The 22530-nt window shown below is 41.0% G+C and overlaps 2 non-coding genes across 2 annotated transcripts; both read left to right on the forward strand.

Annotated features, from left to right (window-relative positions):
• The first annotated feature begins 2087 nt into the window (after nt 1–2087).
• Nucleotides 2088–2194, forward strand: LOC141635017 (small nucleolar RNA R71). Its single transcript, XR_012539727.1, has one exon. It is a non-coding gene; the product is annotated as a small nucleolar RNA R71 (small nucleolar RNA).
• A 14182-nt stretch (nt 2195–16376) lies between these two features.
• Nucleotides 16377–16485, forward strand: LOC141635555 (small nucleolar RNA R71). The gene has a single exon (XR_012540233.1). It is a non-coding gene; the product is annotated as a small nucleolar RNA R71 (small nucleolar RNA).
• The last annotated feature ends 6045 nt before the right edge of the window (nt 16486–22530 follow it).

The following is a 22530-nucleotide window of genomic DNA, read 5'->3' on the forward strand; positions in this document are numbered from 1 at the left end:
AGTTTTGTTCTTGAGCTTGCCACCAACCAAGCTCCATGTCATAGCTCCTTTAGCACTCCGCAACCATTTGAAATTTTTCAAATAAAATTTCCCTTTCTTCTTTTTGGCATTCTTAGAAATAGTGCCCTTAGCATCGTCACCTACAAAGCAAACAACACCCATATCGTCCTCCAACGGATCCATTAGTAAGGAGCCAAGTGTAGTAGAGGCAAGAGAAGAGGGCACAGTGCTAAATAAATAACAAGACTCTTGTAACATTGGGCTTCTAATGGTGTTGTTTTTGCTAAAGGAAACCCGATCATTACCCACTTCCAATGTCAACCTCCCATTTTTCATATCAGTTAACGCACCCGCGGTGCGTAAAAATGGCTTACCCAATATAATTGGGGTTTGTGAGTCCTCAGCCATGTCTAGTATGAGGAAGTCAACGGGTATGAAAAACTTACCAACTTTGACGGGAACATCTTCTAAGACACCTAAAGGTCGCTTTAAAGAACGGTCCGCCATTTGCAACGTCGTACTTGTGCATTTTAAAGTACCCATGTTAAGTTTTTCATAAAGGGAATAGGGCATGACACTTACATTATCACCTAGGTCCCAAGGGCTTTATCAATGGTATATTTGCCTATAGTGCAAGGAATAGAATAGCTACCGGGGTCCTTAAGTTTCGGGGGAGACTTATTTTGTAAGAGTGCACTACACTCTTCGGTGAAAGCAATGGTCTCAACCTCATTGAAGGATCGCTTCTTTGAGAGGATTTCCTTCATAAACTTTGCATAGGAGGGGACTTGGGTAATCAATTCTAAAAATGGGACGGTGACTTGTAAATTCTTACACATTTCCATGAACTTACCGAACTTACCTTCTTCCTTGTGCTTTGCTAGACGATGGGGAAATGGTACTTGAACAACTTCCTTTGGAGAAGCATCCTCCACATCTTTCACTTTCTCTTCCTCATTGGGAATACTCACCTTCTTCGTAACGGCATCACTCTCCTTAGCATTAGGAGAGACTTTTTCAACAATAACCTTGTCATTATCTTCGGGCAATGGGGGCTCAACATCTTTGGCATCAAGCTTGCTCTTCCTTTTTAGGATCAACAACCGGTGGGGAAATGGCACACGATACTTAACAAGAGGCTCTTCACTAGCCTTCTTCTATCATCTCCCCCAAGCTTGGCCTTTTTAGCAACCACCTTTTCATCCAAAGTCATGGATGGCCCATCATAGCTTGAACCACTTCTCAAGAAAATAGAATTAACGATTTCATGTGGTTGCTCATCTTGAGGGGGTAGTTGACCGTTCTTTCTTTGAGAGCTAGAAGCGGCTAGTTGAGCCACTTGTTGTTCCAACATCTTGACCGCGGCACTATGAGCTTGATCGTTCTTTTGAATTTGAGCCAACAATTCTCTTTGCATTTGGACTATCATGCCCTCGAGATTACCAACTCCTTGATTGTTTTGTTGGCCATTTTGTGGTGTATTTTGTTGGTAATTGTTTTGTGGGGGCCTTTGTTGATTTTGATAACCCGGTGGAGGGATATACTTTTGTTGTTGAGGAACATAGGCATTTTGTTGTGGTGGGGGTTGAGGGTTAAGCACATTGTTGCTAGTGTAAGACAAGTTCGGATGGAATTTTGAATTCGGGTTATCAGTGTTAGAAAATGTACCCGGTGGATATGAACTTTGTCTTAGAGCTTGAAAAGCATTTACCTCTTCGATAGGAGCTCGGCAATGAGCGTCATAATGACCCACACCTCCACAACCGTCACACACAACGATTTGGCTTGTTGAAGACACGACATTGAGTTGTTGAAGGGAATCTTTAGCATCTCTTTCCGCCAATTGTTGTTGGAGCAAGGCAATTTGAGCTAGCAAAACGGAGTTGTTAGAGGATTCTTCTTTACCTTTGGATGGCACAACTCGGGAATTGACATATTGGGCATCATGGACCGCCATAGATTCGATCGTGGCATGAGCAAGGTCGGTGTCAATTTGATCAAACCGCCCATTATTGGCGGAATCAAGTATCCTTCTGGACTCGGCACAACATCCATTGTAGAATGTTATTGCTAGAAACCAATCATCTAGCCCATGATGTGGGCATTGCCTTTAAAGCTCTTTGTACCTCTCTCAAGCCTCATATAAGCTCTCAAGAGCTTGTTGACGGAATCCAGTAATTTGGCTCCTCAAAGTTTGAGTTTTCTCCGGTGGAAAAAACTTTTGATAAAAAGCAAGAGCCAATGTCTCCCAATTGGTGATTCCCAAGGTGGTGCGGTCAAGGCTATTGATCCAAAGCTTGGCCTTGTCCTTCAAAGAGAAAGGGAAAAGTATTTCCCTTATTTGGGCTTGGGTGACGCCCGTTTGACGAATCATGGAGCAATAGTCACAAAAGTTTTGCACATGCAAATTGGGATCCTCCAAAGGACTTCCTCCAAATTGCTTCCTGTCCACAAGGCTAACGAAAGCCGGTTTGATCTCGAATTCCGGTGCGGTGATTTGAGTGGTTGTGATCTCGGCCGGAAGCATGGCCGCGGTGGGCTTTGAGTGATCGGAAAGTCTCACCATCTTTTTGGTAGTAGATGGTGATGGTGGTGGAGTTGATGAACAAGAAACCTCCTCCTCTTCAAGAACCTCTAGATCGTCTAAGTAAGACTTTCTAGCACTTTCAACTTGTATGGGAGAAGTGGCTTCTTTCGCTTGCTTCCAAAAACGTCGTCTTCTCCTAAAGGTTTTCTCGGGATCAGAATCCGGTGAAAGCAATTCTCCACTTCGAGAGGACCTGGGCATAAGACAACAATTTCTAGAGAAATGATAAGTAACGGTCTTAAGGAACAAGTGTTCCCCAAGACAAAGGAAAACAAGATAAAAATCGACAATTCAAAAAGCAATAAAACCGGTTCGATCCCCGGTGACGACGCCAAAATTTGATAGGCTTATCGCGTACCTATGCAAAGATAAATTCCCTAAACACAAATAAATGTAGTAATAGGGGTCGAACCACAAGGAAACGGGAATTACGTTGTGAATTGCTATGGGTAGATTTTTATCAAGGTCGACTTCAATTTTGGTTTGATTGGTTTGTTTGATGATTAATGAAAATTATAATGTAAATTATATGATAAAAGAGAGTCTAAGGGGTTCGGGTCACACATGCAAGGGTAAATATACGATCATGATAAATTCGGTACTAATAACATTGTCAATTGCTTAGGCTTAGAGACACCTACCTTACGATATTAGTGTCAACCATAGACCGGGTCCTAGAGAAACTCTCGTCCATGACTAGGTCGTCCTACTATACATGCTTTGTCTAATTCAATTCTGTGCCTCTCGACTTATAGAACGAATGAACAAACTTAATCAATTGAATAAGGCCTTAAACAAAGATTAAACATTATGGCACAAGCATGTGATAGAAGCAATTTAGACATTATTATTATTAACCTATTTTATCATGTTATATATATTTGATTTATGCATGGCTCCCCTAGCCCTTAAACTAAGAGATTTAGCTACTCATATTAAGGTGTAAATTGTAAACTATATAAAGAGAAATGATAAACATGGTTGAGTGATTTATATGAACTAAATGTTTTAACATGGAAAAGAAATTAAACTAAAGTAATCAAATTAGAGTGCTAAATTATAAACTAGTATAAACTAAATAGATATAAAAAAAATGTAAACTAGAATTAGAAATACCTTAATAATAGAGAACTTGTATGGAAGAACAAATAAAACCAAATGCTTGAAATGACTTAGAACCAAATGTTTAAGAACTACATGATTAACTAATTTGTAAACTAATATGAAAACTATTGAGAGAGATTATATTGCTTAAGGCTATGAAGAACAAAAGTGAGACGTAAAAATGAGATATCCTAAACCTCGGAATACCTCTCCTATTTATAGGAGAGGAAGAAGAAACGTAAACCATTAAGATGCATGCGGCCTCGATCGAGGTTGGGTGGCCCCGATCGGAGTCGTGTGTTTCCGGGTATTTTCTCTTAATTCCTCACTTAATTGCTTGAGGAATCCAATGTTTGCGATAAATGATCCTTAATTCATCCGGTTAATGCTTCATAAATCCTTCTATGAGCATCCAAATGAGCATCCTAAGGTTGTTGGAATCTTATGATTTCCACCTTGACTTGGACTTGAACATTGGGCTTTGACTTTGATTGTTGGCAACATTTGCAATTCTCACTTAAATCCAACAAATCTTCATGCAAACACCCATTCAAACACTTCCATGCTAGTCCAATATTAGGTCTTGTTTAGCTTAGTGGACTTAGTGTACAAAATGATAGGAAAAAGCCTCTAAATGCTTAGATTCCTACAAAAACATGTTAAGACAAGCAAATACACTAGAACAACAAATATTAGCTTATGACACTATGATAAGTGCTAAATAACAAATAAAACGGAGCTAATATAGGGGATGAAAGTATATAAAATATGCACTTATCAGTATCGACACAGCAGTGGTCGACACCACTGTAGTGACAGCGGCAGCAGTGGCCGTAGTGGTGGTGACGATGGTGGCAGCAGGGACCAACGTCTCAGAAACAGATGGACTAGTAGCTGAGGTAGAAGCAAAAACCGACATACTACGATCCATCCTATAATCCAAAGCAAGTTCTAAATTAACATACAATGAATATAGTCGGATTTTTCCCCCAAATCAAATTTTCGAACCCTAATTTCGAAATTAAAGCAGGAAAATGCAATTAAACATTAAAGAGGAGGGGAAAGAACTTACTTGTGACGATTACCCAACACAAATGATCAATTAAAATCAACAAAAAGCACAAAATTAATTGAAATAAATTCCGATTTTTTCGAAAACCCCAACACGCAAATAACTTCAAATTAGTCGAAGATTGAACAAGTAAATAATGGGGAATGATTTAAATGATTATAATTAAAGTATTTGGGTAATTTATTTGGTAATTTAGGGAAGAAATTGATGGATTTTGGTTTGGGAAAGGGAGGTGTCGAGAGAAATTGGGGAAAAATAGAATGAACAAATGAATGAAAGTAAAGAAAGAAGAACTCCCTCGTGCTCATATCAGCTGGATGTGCTCGATCGAGTGATAGAAACCAATCGATCGAGAGCTTTTCTTCTCATTTGCTCGATCGAGAGCTTCTGTTACTCGATCGAGAACCCCCAAATATGACCTCCTCGATCGAGAGCTTCTTATTACTCGATCGAGGGTTTTTTCTTGAACAGTTGCTCGATCGAACACAAGAAGTGCTCGATCGAGTGCTTTTCTCTTTGGCACGCTTCCCAATAATCAGAAATCTTCTAAGACCTGCAATTTATGCATATATACTTCCCGTAAAAATACCAAAATAGCAGCAGCAGTCTATATTCGGTCTTACGCTAATTAAACTAACTAAACTAATACTATTGTCTAAAAGCAATTAATATGTCTAACAAGTTCAAATTACAAAATGTTTTTACAACCGAGATGGCGTCCCGTTTTATTTCCCGAAACACTTGAATAGCCCAAAAGAGGGCTTTTGACTGGTCGAGGTCCATTCAGCATCGCAGACCGTCCTTTTTGGCTTCCATGAACTTGAATTAATTGAAGGAGAGTAGTCCGCGTCCACACATGCCTTTACTCTCGTCTTTACTTTCTCCTGCTTCTTCCATTCATGGCCTTTGTCTTTGTCATCGTCTTTATCATTGAGCTTAAATTCCACTGTACTCTTATCACCGGGAACTCCAATGTCCAATCTGCCTAGACCTGTAACAACAGAAATGATAGAAAGTGTAACACCCGATAATTTTCGAGTTTGATTTTAGTAATAACTTTCGAGTCGATTTGTAAATTTAAATATTTCTCTAATATTTAATGTTTCGAAACTATTTATTAACTTTTGGCTCAAAAGCCCATTTTTGTATTACACTGGTCCGAGATTAATGTTGTTCTTTCGAGGACTAAATTTTTATTTTTAAATTTGTGCCGAAAATATATATTCTTGTCGTAAAAGCATTTTAATAGTTTTGGTCGAAAACTGTATTAAACTTTCCGAGACCTATTTCTACGTAAGTAAATTTATTTATAATCGGTATGACGAAAATTAGTATTTCCGATTTAAAAGCCGCTTTCTTTCTACCGCCATTTTAACGACGTTAATATTTTAATAGTCGTGATTTTTTTATGCGGACTGATACCGTCGTTTAGTACCAAAATTAAATTTATAATTCCAAACTAAAACTATAGCTAGTGATAGTAAGGGTCGAACCACAGAGAGACAAGGTTGATTTTGTTTGCTAATTATCAGTCTATAAAAGTAACAATTAATTGGGGGTTTTGAAATTGGTTGGCTAAAAGGCTAATTGCAAAAATGAATATTCTTAACAAGATAAAGAGAGGATCGGGAATTTCGGTTCACCATGGCAAGTAACAGTCACCAAGCAAAGATAGATCTCACAACACGGTCTCAGGGAAAATAAGCTAATCTTGCGATCAAAGCTCAAATAACCTCACGGTCTATAAATTCCCTAGAATTCATCAAAGTTTTCACTCAAGAGAAATTCTAAATCTAGCGATAAATCAATTTACCAATCTTTCGACCTAGCAAAGAAGTCCATCAAAAGATACAAGACCAATACGGAAGAACTCATGCTACACAACTATCCTAATTGAATACCATGGTTCACCTCATTCCCAATCAAAGGATTACCTACTCATAATCATGACTACACTAATTGCGAAATTAATAAATAAGGACAAATTCAACATGATGAAATCTAACTAGGACAAAGGAGAGAAATTCAATTACTGAAATTAATTGATGAAACAAGAATTAAATTAACAAGCAAAAATAAGAAAAAGAAGAATTGCATAAAAGGCTTACTAATTGAATATCAAGAACAAAGTATTCGAATCAAAGGTTTCCGTCTCGAGCTAGATCTGAAAAACTCAGGTTTTTCCAGAATGAATAACATAACCTAAAAGTTGCTGCGTTCAACTGATAAAAGATACCGAAAGTTAATTACAAGTTGGGCTTTTAAAAGTCTAACACGGAAAATTAAACATCAGCTCGAAATCAGGTCGATCGACTGGTCTGCACGGTCGATCGACTGAACATGCGGAACAGTAGCTTCTGTCTAAGCTCCAGTGGTCGATCGACTGGAAGTCTTAGTCGATCGACTGAAAATGTTGTGCAGTGGCTCCTTGATGCTTCCAAACAACTCTTCACTCCTTGCACGCATCCCAAGGTGAGTGAATGAGCTCTCCTTCCTCTTGGCTTCCCTGAACTCGCTTCCGGAGGACGAACTTGGCTTGATTTAGCCTACTTCCACGCATTCCTACAATAAATCATAGAAAATGCAAAGTAAACCGTTTCGGGAGAAATAGTAGCCTTAAGCTACCAATTATGCATGGAAATACGTGCCAAAACCACAGATAAAGTGTATAGAATATGCACGTATCAAATCTCCCCAAACCAAACCTTGCTTGTCCCCAAGCAAGCACTATGACCCGTATAAAAACTAAATGGAAAGGAGAGCATTTCAGAGCTGACTACAAGTCAATGCCAAACCATTTAATGCCCAAAGTTAACTACTGCAAAGCTTAAATCAAGCGAACAAATTTATGCATATCATAGAATTAGATCGGGCATTCGACCTTGCAAGACTCACACAATCGGACTCTCCCGGATCGCTCTTCTCTCAGCAAAGCAAATGGTAAGATGATATGTAAAAGAGAGAGAAGAGAAAAATAGTCTCTCACCTAGACTGCGACCGACAAAACATGTATGCTTGACTAGCATGAATAATGATTCTATTCACCGTACATACGCATAACAACCGTCAAGGACTATCACATGCCGAACTATTGCAAAATTTGGATATGTGAGGCTAAGTGGGAAAGAAGAGGCAAAACAATTATGGAAAAGTGAAGGTAAGAGCCAAGCTAGTACCTAATGGACCATTAGTAACCGAATCCCGCTCTTCCAACTCAACAAAAGCAAATAACCATGCCTTTATTGACTAGGCAACACAAAAAAATCCAACGAACGCCTCCAAATCAAGAGGTAAACACATGAGGCGTGTCTTTATTTCAACCAAGACTTATTATTTTCAAGAGACTCTTTTTTCCATTTTTCTATTTCTGTTTCTCTTTTTTTTTTTCATTTTCTTTTTTTTCAAAATTCGAACTGGTGGTCGATCGACCAATGAGGGCTGTCGATCGACCACCCTGCACACTTCAGAACATTCTGCCCAGGTAACAGCCTCCTCTTTTTTTCATTTTTTTTCCTGAATTTTTTCTTCTTTCTTCCTTTTTTCAGGCTGAAGTAAATCCGTCACTTCTCAAAAATACCCGCTCCAACATTACAAGAGCGAACCAAAACAGCTTAAATCAACAAATTCCTCTACTACTCCCTAGCTTGGCACAATGGTAGGCTAATTATGGGATGTAGTCGAGGGCAACTGGCAATTTTGGCTTATAGTGGAGTTAGTGGGGTAAAATGAGAAAGGGGAGGATGCAATAATTCTCCAAACATGCAATACCGACCACAAACCAATGCGTATAGTCAATAAGCAATCAAAACTCATACACGTGCAAAACATGAAATGAAGGGAGTAATTACTCTCAATCCTAAATTAACCGGTCATGAATGTCACCAGTTATAGGCTCTATATCTCAGAAGGTATAAGTATTTTGCCAAAAGTAATGAGTCAAGTCTAATCGCCCGAAATAGATTCCACAACAAAATTTGAGATATCGCTTTTAATTCTTGCTAAGCAGCTATGAAGAGGCTAGGAACGGCATATTTGACTAGTAGAGCAAAATCATCATTAAAAACTCCAATCCGACTCAACTACATGCAAAAGTAAACGTGGTATTTTTGGTTTTTTTATGCATTTTTTCAAATTTTTTTTGTCTTTTTTTTTTTTTTTTGACAAATGCAAGCAGAAATTAAACATGTGACTGAAATGCAATAGAAAACGAATGCAGATGCAAGACAAAAGGCATATGCAAATACCCTCCCCAAACCAAAACGCACAATGTCCCCATTGTGCTCAACAGCAAATCACCAGCAGAAGAATGGGAGAATAAAAGCATAAAAGGTAAAAGGAAGCGAAAAGAGAAAGGAAAATAACTCACAAAATACGACCTCCCCAAACCAGCCAAAAACGGGGAGGTCACCAGCATCTAATCTCCACCCTCGTAGGAGGGGTCACTGTCCCCGTCGGACCCCGACTCACTTTCCTCCTCCTCAGCAGCAGGTGTAGCTCTCCTAGAAACGGAGGGAGTGGCTCTCCTGGAAGTGGAGGGACCAGTAGTGGTGGTGGTAGGAGGGGGTCTCCTAGCAGCCTGAGGGTAGCCACCCTCAGGGGGAACAAAGTAAGAAGGGTGAGCCCAGTCACCCTTAGGAAGCATCCCCCCCCTAGCTAGCTCGTCGTAGACCGGGAACAGGGCGATGGCCGTGTCCAATCTGTGCTCGTTGAAGCTCCTGCACAAATCACCCAAGACACGTGACATTGCCCTCTGGTCCATGACCGGAGGGACAACTAAAGGAGTAGGTGGTCGAAAAATAGCCGCACCAGCAGTAGGGGTGGTAGTGGAGGTAGGGGGTGCCTGTGAAGAGGAGGCACGAGCCCTCCTCGAAGTGCCGACGAAGGCGTGGCCGCCACCAAAGGAAGCCTGTAACTAGGCAAAGGCGGCCTAGCGGTCCCCTCAACGTGGTGAGGGGCGGGACGGAGGATAACCGGTGACGGGGATGCGGTCACGGATGAAAGAATCAATCTTCCACCGCATCAGTCTATCGACCCAATAGACACCCTGCGCGTAACGGAGGTCCATGAAGCGCAGGTCAGGGTCAATGGGGTCCTCATGTCGAGGGAAAAGTAAAACAAGGCGGTTGGCGATGCGTGTCACCAAACCGCCACGAGGCAATGGTGGTCAAGTTGCCCTCACTTACGATCCCCGAAAGTGAGCGGCGGTCAAGTAGGCAATGTTATAGATGCGGGCTCTCCGACGCTCAACGTTCAGATAACCCGCCAAAATTGAAAGCTCAATATTATTCACATTATTAGACTCTTTACGGCCAAAAATGGTATTACCCATTAGCCGTAGAAAATAACGAAGAGGGGGCAAGTGGACGGAAGTGCCCGTCCTCCTCGACCCGTAAGTGTCACCAATACAAGACCACATGGCCCGGTGAGTGTCGGAGGGGTCCGAGGTTCTACCCTCGGAGTGAAGACCCGTAAAACCCGCAAAATCGGCAAGTGTCGAGAGAATAATTAACATTAAAAAGTCGAAAGGAAATGCAGGGTTTGGTCTCATCAGCCTCAAAGGCTTCAGAATCAAAAGCGTAAGAGGAAAAGAATTCAAGGGTCATAACATAATATGTGAACTCGGACATGTCCACTGGACCTATCATACCCGTCCCATTTAGCGGGGGACACGACCGACTCATAACAACCTAGTTTCTCCAAAGTTTCTTTATGGAGAAACCGGGTAATCGTGACCTTCTGATTTAAACAAAGAAAGAGAATTTAGCGCGCTGAATAGGTTTTTCAAAGATAACTGCGGATAGTCGGGTAGACTATCCGTAGTAGATTCTATCATCAAAGGCGGTCCGCGTGGCCGCTTAGCAGGCCGTTGGCTCGACTGCCCTTCCTGCATTGGCTCCTTCCCTTTTGTCATTCTTGTTCCTGCAAAAGGATCAAATTAGCACAATCAACCAACTTAAATTCCAATTTCTAGAGACCCGAATCAAAATCAGATGATCCGCGCAAATTAGGGTTTCGAAATTTTTGGGAAAACAGAATAACCATCATCTAATTGCTAATTAGAGTCGAAAATCAAAGGGGAAAGCCTAGAATAAGCAATTAAAGTACATAAAAGACCAAGAATCACACCCTAAAATCGTTTTCCCCAAATCGATTTTTGTCATCTCAAGGGCACATTACTCGAAAATTTCACATGGAACTTCAGCAAAACTCGAATAAATAGCATAAAGATAGGATTAGACACATACCTTGATGATTTCTTTGAAGATTAAAACGAGAAAGGCAGAGAACGAGATGGATTTGCAGTTGAAAACGCGAAGAAGGGAGAGGAAATGGGGTTTGGTCTTTTTGTGATTTTGGGAAAATGAAAGAATAAGAGAATAAGGATGAAAACTTCCCTTATTAGCTGCCTCTGAACCCGCGGACTGGTCGATCGACTATGTGACCCAGTCGATCGACCATTTCCCTATACACAGTGGCCTCTGTTCTCCTCGCTTCAGTCGATCGACTGAACATCCTAGTCGATCGACTGTTTGAGCTGGCAATTGGAATTAAATTCGTCAAAATTCATTTTGCCATCAAAACTTCCTGTCTTTCTCTCGCAAAAATCCAGTAAACCACTTACGCACTTTGCATAAAATAAATTCCTGCAGAAATTATCAAAGGCGTACAATTTTCCCAAACCAAGAAATTGTAAATGCATGAAAATAAAGGAAACAAAACAAGAAAAAAATAAAAAGCAAATTGAAAGAAAGAACAAAACGGAAATCCTAAATTACAAAATAACTACAACCTGGGTTGCCTCCCAGTTAGCGCTGGTTTAAGAGGTCCCGCACGACCTTGTTACTTCACTTCTCATCATCTGACAACGGATCGAAGTACAAAACCTCGACCTTCCCAACATATGCATCTGATCCATGGTAGTGCTTCACATATTGGCCATTTACCTTGAACCTTTCTCCAGCGGAGGTCTCCAATTCAACAGATCCGAACTTTGTGACAGCTGTGACCGTATAGGGACCGGTCCACCTGGATTTCAGCTTACCAGGAAACAAACGGATACGAGCGTTAAAAAGAAGTACCTTATCGCCAATATGGAACTCGCGCTTTATGATTCTCTTGTCGTGCCAGCGCTTTGATTTCTCCTTGTAGATCCTTGCATTGTCATAGGCCAGCAGCCTAAATTCCTCTAGCTCATTCAGCTGTGTCATGCGTTTCTCACGAGAGAGGTTAGGATCCAAATTCAAATCACAAATAGCCCACCAAGACTTACGCTCTAACTCAACAGGTAAATGACATGTCTTACCATAAATCAATCGGTACGGTGACATCCCGATTGGCGTTTTGAACAACGCATTCTATAAGCCCATAAGACATCAGCTAACTTTAGACTCCAGTCTTTCCGTGATTTAGAAACAACTTTAGCTAAGACTTCTTTCAATTCTCTGTTAGAAACCTCAACCTGACCACTAGTTTGGGGATGATACCCCAAACCTCTACGATGTTGGACACCGAATTTAGTCAATAAAGCACTAAGTTGTTTCTCTTTAAAATGCATTCCCCCATCGCTAATGACAACCCGAGGGACACCAAAACGGGGGAAAATAATCTTTTTAAACAATTTAATCACGGCTTTTGCATCGCAATGGAGAGTAGCAATAGCTTCCACCCACTTGGATACATAATCTACAGCTACGAGGATATATTTATTACCTTGACTGCTCGGAAAAGGTCCTTGATAATCAATGCCCCAGACATCGAAAATCTCGACCTCAAGAATGCCTACCTGTGGCATCTCATGTCTCTTGGAAATATTCCCCGATCTTTGACAAGCATCGCATTCAGCAACAAAACTGCGACAATCTGCATGCAAAGTTGGCCAATAGAAACCAGATTGGAGTACCTTAGCTACGGTCCTGGACGGACCGTGGTGACCACCATAAGCGGAAGAGTGGCAAGCCTCTAGGATATCCTTCACCTCCCACTGAGGTACGCATCTCCGGATGAGACCGTCTGCGCATTCCTTGAAAACATAAGGATCATCCCAAAAGTATTGTCTAGCATCATAGGCAAACCGCTTTCTTCACGCCATGAAAGCTCGGGTGGTATCCTACCCGTCACAAAGAAAGTTAGCAAAATAAGCAAACCACGGAGGTGGATAAGAACCTGAAGTAGTAATAGCTAACAAACTCTCATCGGAAAAGAATCATTAATAGGCAAAGAATCCTCCCTTTACTCACACCGGAGACGAGATAAGTGGTCGGCTACCACATTCTCTGCTCCTTTCTTATCTCTGATCTCCAAATCAAACTCCTGCAAAAGGAGTATCCACCTCAAAAGCCTTGGGTTTGCATCTTTCTTAATAAAGAGAGTCTTCAACGCCGCATGGTCGGTGTAAACAATAACCTTAGAACCTAATAAATAAGACCGAAATTTGTCTAAGGCAAAAACAACAACTAGAAACTCTTTCTCGGTGGTAAAATAGTTGACTTGAGTCTCATCCAGAGTTCGGCTCGCATAGTATATGGCATTCAAAGCTTTATTCTTTCGCTGTCCCAGAATCGCACCGATAGCATAATCGGCCGCATCACACATGATCTCAAATGGGAGGTCCCAATCAGGGGCTGAATGATTGGCGCGAGAAATTAGGGCCTCCTTTAACCTCGTTAAAAGCGACATGGCACTCATCAAGAAATTCAAAGACAAAGATCCTTAAGAAGCAATTGTGTAAGTGGTTTAGCAATTTTTGAAAAATCCTTAATGAAACGCCGGTAGAAACCAGCGTGACCTAGGAAACTCCTCACTCCTTTAACATTCACGGGAGGAGGTAATTGCTCAATCACCTGCACCTTTGCCTTGTAAACATGTATACCTTTATCGAAATCGATGCCCTAACACAACTCCCTCATTGACCATAAACCGACACTTTTCCCATTTAAAACAAGATTAACATCTATACAACGCTGCATGACTTTATCAAGGTTAGCTAAACAACGATCAAAGTCACTGCCATAAACTGAGAAATCATCCATGAATACTTCCATAATATTCTCTATATAATCAGAAAAAATCCCCATCATGCACCTCTGAAAGGTAGCAGGGGCATTACACAATCCGAAAGGCATTCTACGATAAGCAAAAACACCCTGTGGACAGGTAAAAGTAGTCTTACTCTGATCGTCCGGATAAATAGGGATCTGAAAGAACCCTGAATATCCGTCTAGAAAACAGAAAAATTTGTTAGAAGCAAGTCTTTCAGTCATTTGGTCAACAAAAGGGAGGGGGAAATGGTCTTTCTTGGTGGCGGCATTTAACTGTCTATAATCAATGCACATCCGCCACCCTGTCACTACTCGAGTTGGTATTAATTCATTTTTATCATTTTTAACCACGGTAGTCCCTCCTTTCTTCGGGACCACCTGAACTGGGCTAACCCACTTGGAGTTGCCAACTGTATAAATAATACCTGCATCAAGTAGTTTCACCTCACCTCGCCATGACAACCTCCTGCATCTTCGGGTTCAACTTGCGTTGACCCTGTCTGTAAGGCTTGTGACCCTCTTCCAGCTCTATCCTATGCATACAAACATCGGGGCTGATGCCCTTAATGTCATCCAAAGAGTAACCCAAAGCCTTCCTGTTTTTCTTAAGTACACACATCAAAGCAGACAGCTGGTCATCGTTAAGCTTAGAGCTAACAATAGCTGGGTACTGCTCCGTATCATCTAGAAAAACATACTTAAGATTAGGAGGAAGTGGCTTACGCTCCGGTACCTTTACCTCTACAGCATAGACAGAATCGGCTTCAATGGTGTAGCAAGTGTTCACCAAGTTATCATTGGCCAGGCTCAAAAGCATCTCATCTTCTTCTTCATTGAGCTCGTAGCTCTCCATTGAGGCAACCAAAGCATCGGCTCCTCGATTCTCCACTCAGTATTACCTGCACACTCATCTAAATGAGTTAGATCAGCTAAGGGATCCTTGGCTAAGGATTCTCTCCAATTACAAGTAACAATCCTGTCAACAACATCAATAGGATAACACGTATCCTCATCAGAGTTCATTGCCTTGTGAGCAAGATTGAACTCAATGGTGTCATCCCCTACCTCTAAGGTGATGGTTCCGCGTTTGACATCTATCACAAATTTTGTTTGTATGTAAGAACGGTCACCTAAAATAATAGGTATCCACTATCCTCCGCAATGTCCAAAACAACGAAATCTACAGGAATAAAAAACTTACCCACTCGAACGGGTACATCCTCTAGAACACCTATAGGTCTCTGAGTCGATCTATTTGCCATTTGAACGGTAATATCGGTCACCTTAAGTCTACCACTGTTTAACCTTTCGCAAACAGAATACGGCATGACACTAACGCTGGCCCCTAAGTCACACAGGGCCTTTCCAATTACGTGGTTACCTATAGTGCAAGGAATTGAAAAACTACCCGGGTCCTTTAATTTAGGTGGCACATTAACTTGTTAAAGAACATTACATTCCTCCACAAACGCAACATTACCATCATCACGAAAATTTCTCTTACGATTCAAAATATCTTTCATAAATTTAGCGTAAGAGGGTACCTGGTAATTAAATCGGTGAAAGGAATCTGTTACCTCGAGATTCTGACCATCTCCGAAACTTACCAAACTTACGCTCCAGCTTGGTAGCCTTCAAACGCTCCGGATACGGGACTGCAACACTGACCGTAGGATCAGTAACCTTCGGCTTCCGTAGGTTTAAAACCCCCGTCAAATCATCAATGAGTGATGAATCTTGCAAACTAGTTGACGGTTTGCATCCTCGCTCGGAGATCCATCGATCGACCGGTATGGGTAGTCGATCGACCAAGTAAGCCGGGCGTGAAAGCCTTCTGTCGAGAATTATCGTCATCGGTATCTCGATCGATCGACGAGGGTGTTGGTCGATCGACCGATGTGCTAGGTATGAATAGTTTCGACCAGAAACTATTTTGTCCCGACAATTCGATCGATCGATCGGGAATGTCGGTCGATCGACCGGAATCATCGGCATTCGGACTCGTTTTGCATCGAATTCAAACGAGCTTCTTCATCATTTCCCGAGTCTTCCTTTTGCTCGTCGGGGCTTTCATAAGAAAGGCCACTTCTGAGATTTATGGCATTGATCGTCTCAACCGGCCCTTCACATTTAATTGAAGAATTAGCGGCTTGCTTAGCCTCCATATTCTCCAATTGTTTCACAAAATTCTGTGAGGACTCAATCCCTATTTTCTTCCATATTCGCCACTTGAACCAAAAGGAGTTGGACCATCTCTCTTAACTTCTCGATCTCATCTGAGTTTTGAATAGGAACTTCGACTTTTCCTTTGGAAGCTTCAGAAGTCTCGAGTTTCTCGAGACGGGTAGAAATGGAAGTTATAAGTGACACAACAGCAGTCATGTCTTCACTTTGCTTTCGTGACTTACCACGTGAACTTCCAAACTCACCGTATGGACTGCCATCTCCTCAATGGTGTTCCAACCTTTACTTTGACCGGTATTATTTTGGAACCTACCATTAGCTGCATCCAAAATGACTTTGTAATCATCATATAGAGCATTGTAAAATAGATTGCAAAGATACCATTCTTTGGAAGCCATGATGAGGGACAGCTCGGACCAAACTTTTGAAACGTCCCCATGCTTCACAAAAATCTTCGTCGGCTCCTTGCTGAAAACTCGTGATTTTACTCTTCGAGGCATCAGTCTTCGAAGGCGGGAAGTACTTCTTGTAGAAGGCTAGTGCTAAAGATGTCCAATCAGTGACTCCAGCTGCTACTCTATCGAGGTAGCGATACCAATCTCGCGCCGAATCCTTCAAGGTGTATAAGAACATGAACCCCTTTACTTTATCTTGAGTTACCCCCTCCGGTATAGGTATTGAACAGCAATAGTCCGTGAAAATTTCCATATGTTTCAAGGGGTCTTCATCTGGTAGACCCGCGAACTGATTCCGTTCCACTAAATCAATATAAGAGGAACGAAACTCGAATTTACTGGTAGAAGGGGTAGGTAACTGTTGCCCCTTTGGAAGGTGGTGCTCCTTTGGCTGAAAATTATCATATATCGTAGCCATAATTTCCACAGTGAGAGTACTCAAGTCTTCCTCTCAAAACCTGTCTTCTAACTGTGCAAAAGCAAAACTAGAAGCAAAGGTAAGCAACGGCCTCAAGGAACAAAAGTTCCTTGAGACAAGGAAAATAAACTAAAATAAAGCAAACAGAATTATACCGTCTCTGTAATACTCCGTATTTATAAGTCTTGGGGTACTCTATCGAGTAGCCCTTACTCTGTCGAGTAAGGGCAAGTTGCGAGATAAAATAGTTTCTGACCTGTTGGGTACTCGATCGAGTAGCTGGGGTACTCGATCGAGTAAGGGGGTACTCGATCGAGTACCTTGGGTACTCGATCGAGTGTCCGGTTTTGCGGGGAGTTTTCTCGGGTTTTGTTAATTATGCGATTAAGGTATTTAAGCTTCGTCGTCATTGTTTTAAATCACTTTTACAAAACCTAAAACCCTGTTTAAGAGAGAAAGCAACTAGTTCTTCTTCCTAATCGCATTCTTAGCAATTCCGAGTTCATCGGTCGTTCTTGTCGTTATTCGTACCGTTGAGTTCCTTGCGTCGAGGGTAAGCTTTTAATATAGTTTTTATAATGTTTTGTTAAGATTGGTTAAACCCTAATTTAGGAATTGGGGGTTTTGGTGTGTAGTTTGTGATGTGTAGTCTTTATGTCTTTGTATGATAGGAGGAGAATTCGTAGAGGAGCCATTTTGATACAAAATTTGTAGATACCGTCTGCGTGTTGTGCTTTCCGGGTAGGATTTCCTACTCGTATTAGTCCCATAATGGGATATTGGTGATGTCTTTGTAGTTAGTTGTTTGATATGATGATTGTGATTGTGATTGTGATTGTGGTTGTGTTTGTTGATGGTTCTCGAGATGCGTTCTCGGCTGAGTGGGGTCACTTGCGGGAGTGATCTCACGCCCTAGTTTCGCCCGTCGTGGAACCCACCACGGAAGGGGATGTGCACATTAATGGACAGGGTTATCCCTCGTATGATGAGCGGGGCTTAGGTGGGAACGGCTGCGGTCCCCCTATGGCAGGGCTGGTGCAGTGGACAGTCAGTATTGAGACGATGGGAGTTGGTGGTGTGTGTGTGTGTGTGTGACAGTTCAGCTGTCTGTTTATCTTATTGTTGATATATGTATTGAATTGTGTGATTAGTACTGACCCCGTTTAAATGTTTTAAAAACTGTGGTGATCCATTCGGGGTGGTGAGCGATTATTGAGCAGTGTGTGATATGACGCGTATGGGATAGGCGGGATGAGTCATCACGTGGCGCTTAGAAGTCTTCCGACGTGTCGACGAAGTCTAGTAGCTTTGATAGTTTTAGTTGTAGACCGTATGAGAACCTTGTAATTTCTTTTATTAGCTTTGATTTGAACATGTAATCACTTAATCTATAATTACTTTAAAAGTACGTTTCTTTATTGTCTTATGATATTCAGTACCTCGGGCAACCGAGATGGTAGTATCCTTATACCTGAGTGGTCCTGGTAAGGCACTTGGAGTATGGGGGTGTTACAAATGGTATCAGAGCGACGATTTTGGAACTGTAACAAATGAACATAATGAACATAGGGAGTCTAATAAAATGAACTGTTGTATGTGTAATGGGAGCCCACTGATGCTAGGTTTTGGGTGAGTAGGCGCCCTCACTTCAAAATCTTGGCCCCATGATACTTAAGCCAGTCACATGGTATGGGAACGTGGAGTCCGTGTGTATATGTGCGACGTGTATGTTAATTGTCTTATATGGTTTGTTGAAAGCATGTTGCATGATAGTTGGCTTACATGTTGGTTGGAATCGTTGGAAAAGTATATGAGAATGATGAATGATATGGTAGAAAAAGAAAGTAGTTCGTATATGATGATGTGTGATGAAGTGGATTTGTAATGTTGTTGTATTAGCAACATGGGAATAGGATTTGTAGTGTATGGGTGTGGTTTGTGTTATGAAAAGTTATGAAAATTTAAAACATGCGGGTAATACATGATTGAAAGTTGAATGTTATATGAGCATGATAGATGGTAATGTTTGGCTTTTGGTGAGTAGTAACATGAAGAATAGAGGTTCAATGATATGTGTTTTATATAACGAATTGGATGAAAAGCATGATGGTTGTTTATAACGTGGCACTTGATAACACGAAGTAGATTATTTTGTTGATTGTATGAGGAGTCGCGATTTTGAATGCGTAGTTGTAATCATAATGTTGAAATAATAATGAATGCATAGTACGTTAGGGTATGTGAGATAACATTCGGGTAGTATTCACGAGTCTGCATGACTCGATCGAGTGGGTTTGATTCGATCGAGTGGGTATTTGTCGTTATTTTGACCAGAATCGTGTTTTTGGGCACTCGATCGAGTACCTCGGGCACTCGATCGAGTATTTGGTCACTCGATCGAGTAGCCGGGCTACTCGGTCGAGTAAATCGAGATCGGAAGGTCCGTTTGGGTTCCGGAGTCGGGGCACTCGATCGAGCATGTTGGGCACTCGATCGAGTAGCCTCAACTCGATCGAGTAGGTTCTGGTACTCGATCGAGTGGGGTCTGTGCAAGTCATATGCGTGTTTTGGGTCATATGTTTATCTTTTGACATTCGTTGCATATTATGTTTAATTCAAAGGTGTTGTATTACTTCTTTATGCATTGTTTTACGTATGTGTTGGTCCTGAAGCGTAAGTTACCCAATCTTATGTTGTAAAGAGTGGCACTATGATGAGTATGAGTTCGGTGGGGAGGACATGAATTATAAGTGATTATGATAGATGGTGGAAAAAGAAAAGGAAGATTGGTATAGTTTATTGAGGCATGGCGCACGTTTTGCGAGACGGGATGAGTGATATGATTGTGTGTTGAGTAATGTAAAAATAAGTGAATATAGGCAAGGGATGATGTGAGTATAATGAACGTGAGAATGAAAAGATTGAAAGTAAGAATGTGGATAGTGGCAGCTTGAGATGTGTAAAGAGTTATGGAAGGAAATGGTTAGGAGTCGTGTGGGTTATGGATTTATGTAGTGAAAGTTCGTTTAAAGGGGTTGAGAAGAGTAATATATAGTGAACTTTGTGGAGACATGTCGCGAGGTGTATTTATAGACAGTGAGTGAGTTTGGGAGGTTTATTAAAAGATGAAACTATTGTGTGAGTTCCTTGGGTAATTAACGGTATTAAATGAATTCTGATTTCTAGAGATGTAAAAAGGAGATGCAATTGTTTGAACATTAAACGTTGGTTCTATGGATAGATTAGTGGCAAGTATGAGTGATAGCATAATAAGAGAAGATCCATGGGAAGAAAGAGTGAGATGATGTCGGTAGAAAATAATGGAATTAAGTTTTGGAGCAACGAAGGGGTAACCAGATTTCTAAAGAGTTAGCTAGAAGGAATAAGGAGTTGAATTATTAATTGGTATTATTGAGTGTAAAGAGAAAGGAAGGATAAAAGTAAGCTGAGGAAAATGTTCACCGGAGCTATGTGATATAAAGATAAGGAATCATCGAAATGTGTGATGGTATCACGAGGATGTTAGCTAAAGGTTATATAGGAGTTTCAGGACAACATGATTGGTAATGAGTTTCGAGGAATTAAGGGAGTAAGAAGTTGGTGGAGTATTGGCACGATACGAGGTATTTGGTGGAGAGCTAGATGACAACACAAATAAGATAGCATTGGGAATAATGTTGAGGTAATTTTGTGGATGGGTTTGATGTTCGTTATTTGCAATGTTAAACAAAAATAGGAGAAAAACCATGTTATTTTGATATGAGTGTAAGGGATTTGATATACGGGCAGTGGTGGCATCGTGGTGTTATCACTAGTGGTTAAGAGTGATGGTATATTAGAAAGGTAGCAATTCTAAAGAGGTTGATTTGGTAGGGACCTGATTGTTGTGTATGATTGTGAGAGGGTATAAGATGTGGTTAGATGAGGCGGACATTATTAGTTGAATAGTGAAGGTGTGATTATATTTGGCAGGAAGTGATGGTTGTGCGAATGGGGGAATATGTTATGAGGGGCATATGAGTTAAACTCGGGCGGCAGGTAACCTTTTTCGAGTGGTGACTTACGTGGTCAGGATTGACTAGTTGGTTGTGATTACGGGTCTATGATATGTGTAAATGTTTGTGTGAGGTTCTGACCTCACGAGAAGTGGTATGGTGTGATAATTATAAAGTTGTTTTATGAATGTTCTGTAATATATATGTTGGACACGGTAATTTAATTGAATGATATCCAAAAAGGTAATAACTTGATTGATTTGACATGTCTAGTTATAATTTTATGTGTATTGAAAACACATGTGTATTCCGGAAAATGGTAGAGATGATGTTCATGAGATGCTTATCTGTTAATTCATATAATATGTTGCTTTGTGATTTAGCAAAGTGGATTTGAGTAAGTTTTCTTGTTCAAGAAGTTATGTTGAGTCGGATTATGGGATTGTGTATGTTGTGATGTCTATCGATGCGGTTGTGGTGCCTCGGGTGGTGATCCGGGCACGATATTTAGTGTTGTGATGCGGGTATTTTTGCACTGCGGTGTGGCTGTTGGTGGCGGTGTTGTGATGCCGTCACCGGTTGTGATGGAGTAGGCGGGATGATTATGATTCGAGTTTCGAAAGTACATACCAATTATACATAGATTGTTGTTTTGTTTGATGTTGCTCTCTGCGAGTTTCAGTTTGTCTTTGATAGACAATTTGTCTTGTTTATTCATGTTTTCTTTACCAGGTTAAGTTGGGAATGAGGTAGAGTATGATGTGAAATAGATTTGTATATGTTTCGTTGTTGTCATGGGATAGTGATAATCTGTTGATGGGACACGGTTGTGAGAGGTTGTTCTGATAATTTTGATCTTGTTTTCAGATGAGACATCGTTAGACATGGTAATGGAAAATGATTCGTGGAACATGAGTTGTAATGAGCTGAAAGCGGCAGGTAGTTCATAATCTTTTGTTGGGACAAAGGAGTGTAGGGTGTTGGTGAAATTAGTGTCATGTTAAGTTGTGTATGAATTTTGCGGTAATGAAAGAAAGAACTTGAGGATCTAGTGTGCGTGTACGTAACGAGTGCGGACCGTGAGTTATGCTTCTGGGAGATAAGTGCCCTACGTAGAGAGGTATGTTGTTTGGCGGTAATAATGAAGAGTGGGTATGGTGATTTGCTACGAGTTCATGGTATAGGTTAGGTCTTGTTTGCCGAATGAGTTGAGGAATGGGAAATGTTTATGTATGGGAGCCTTGGATATAAAAATGGTGAGTGTTTGGTTTATAGACGGTTATCTTTGACATGTGGTGGTACAGAGGGTAATGAGATGTAGATATGGTTTGGTATTAGTGAGTTACGAGGACGTAACATTTGTCTTAAGAGGAGTAGGATGCGATAAAACAGATTTTGATGGTTGTACATATGGTAATAAAAGATTCGTGTTGTGGGTGATTTTATTAAAGGTCATGACCGTGCTTGTAGTAGCGTGATGTTTAGGAGTGTGAGAATATTTCGCTAGTGTTGACGGTTGGATGATGAGGTTACGAGTGTGAGTAAACTTCGAGGACGAAGTTCTTTTTTAAGGGTGGTAGAATGTAACATTCCGTTTGATGTCTATGAGTGTCTTGGTATTGGATTTGATAGTTGATGATATTATGGAGCTAGCAGCATTAGGGGATGGTAGTTGGT

The sequence above is a fragment of the Silene latifolia genome, chromosome Y (genome assembly GCF_048544455.1).
Source record: "Silene latifolia isolate original U9 population chromosome Y, ASM4854445v1, whole genome shotgun sequence".
Lineage (NCBI taxonomy): Eukaryota > Viridiplantae > Streptophyta > Magnoliopsida > Caryophyllales > Caryophyllaceae > Silene > Silene latifolia.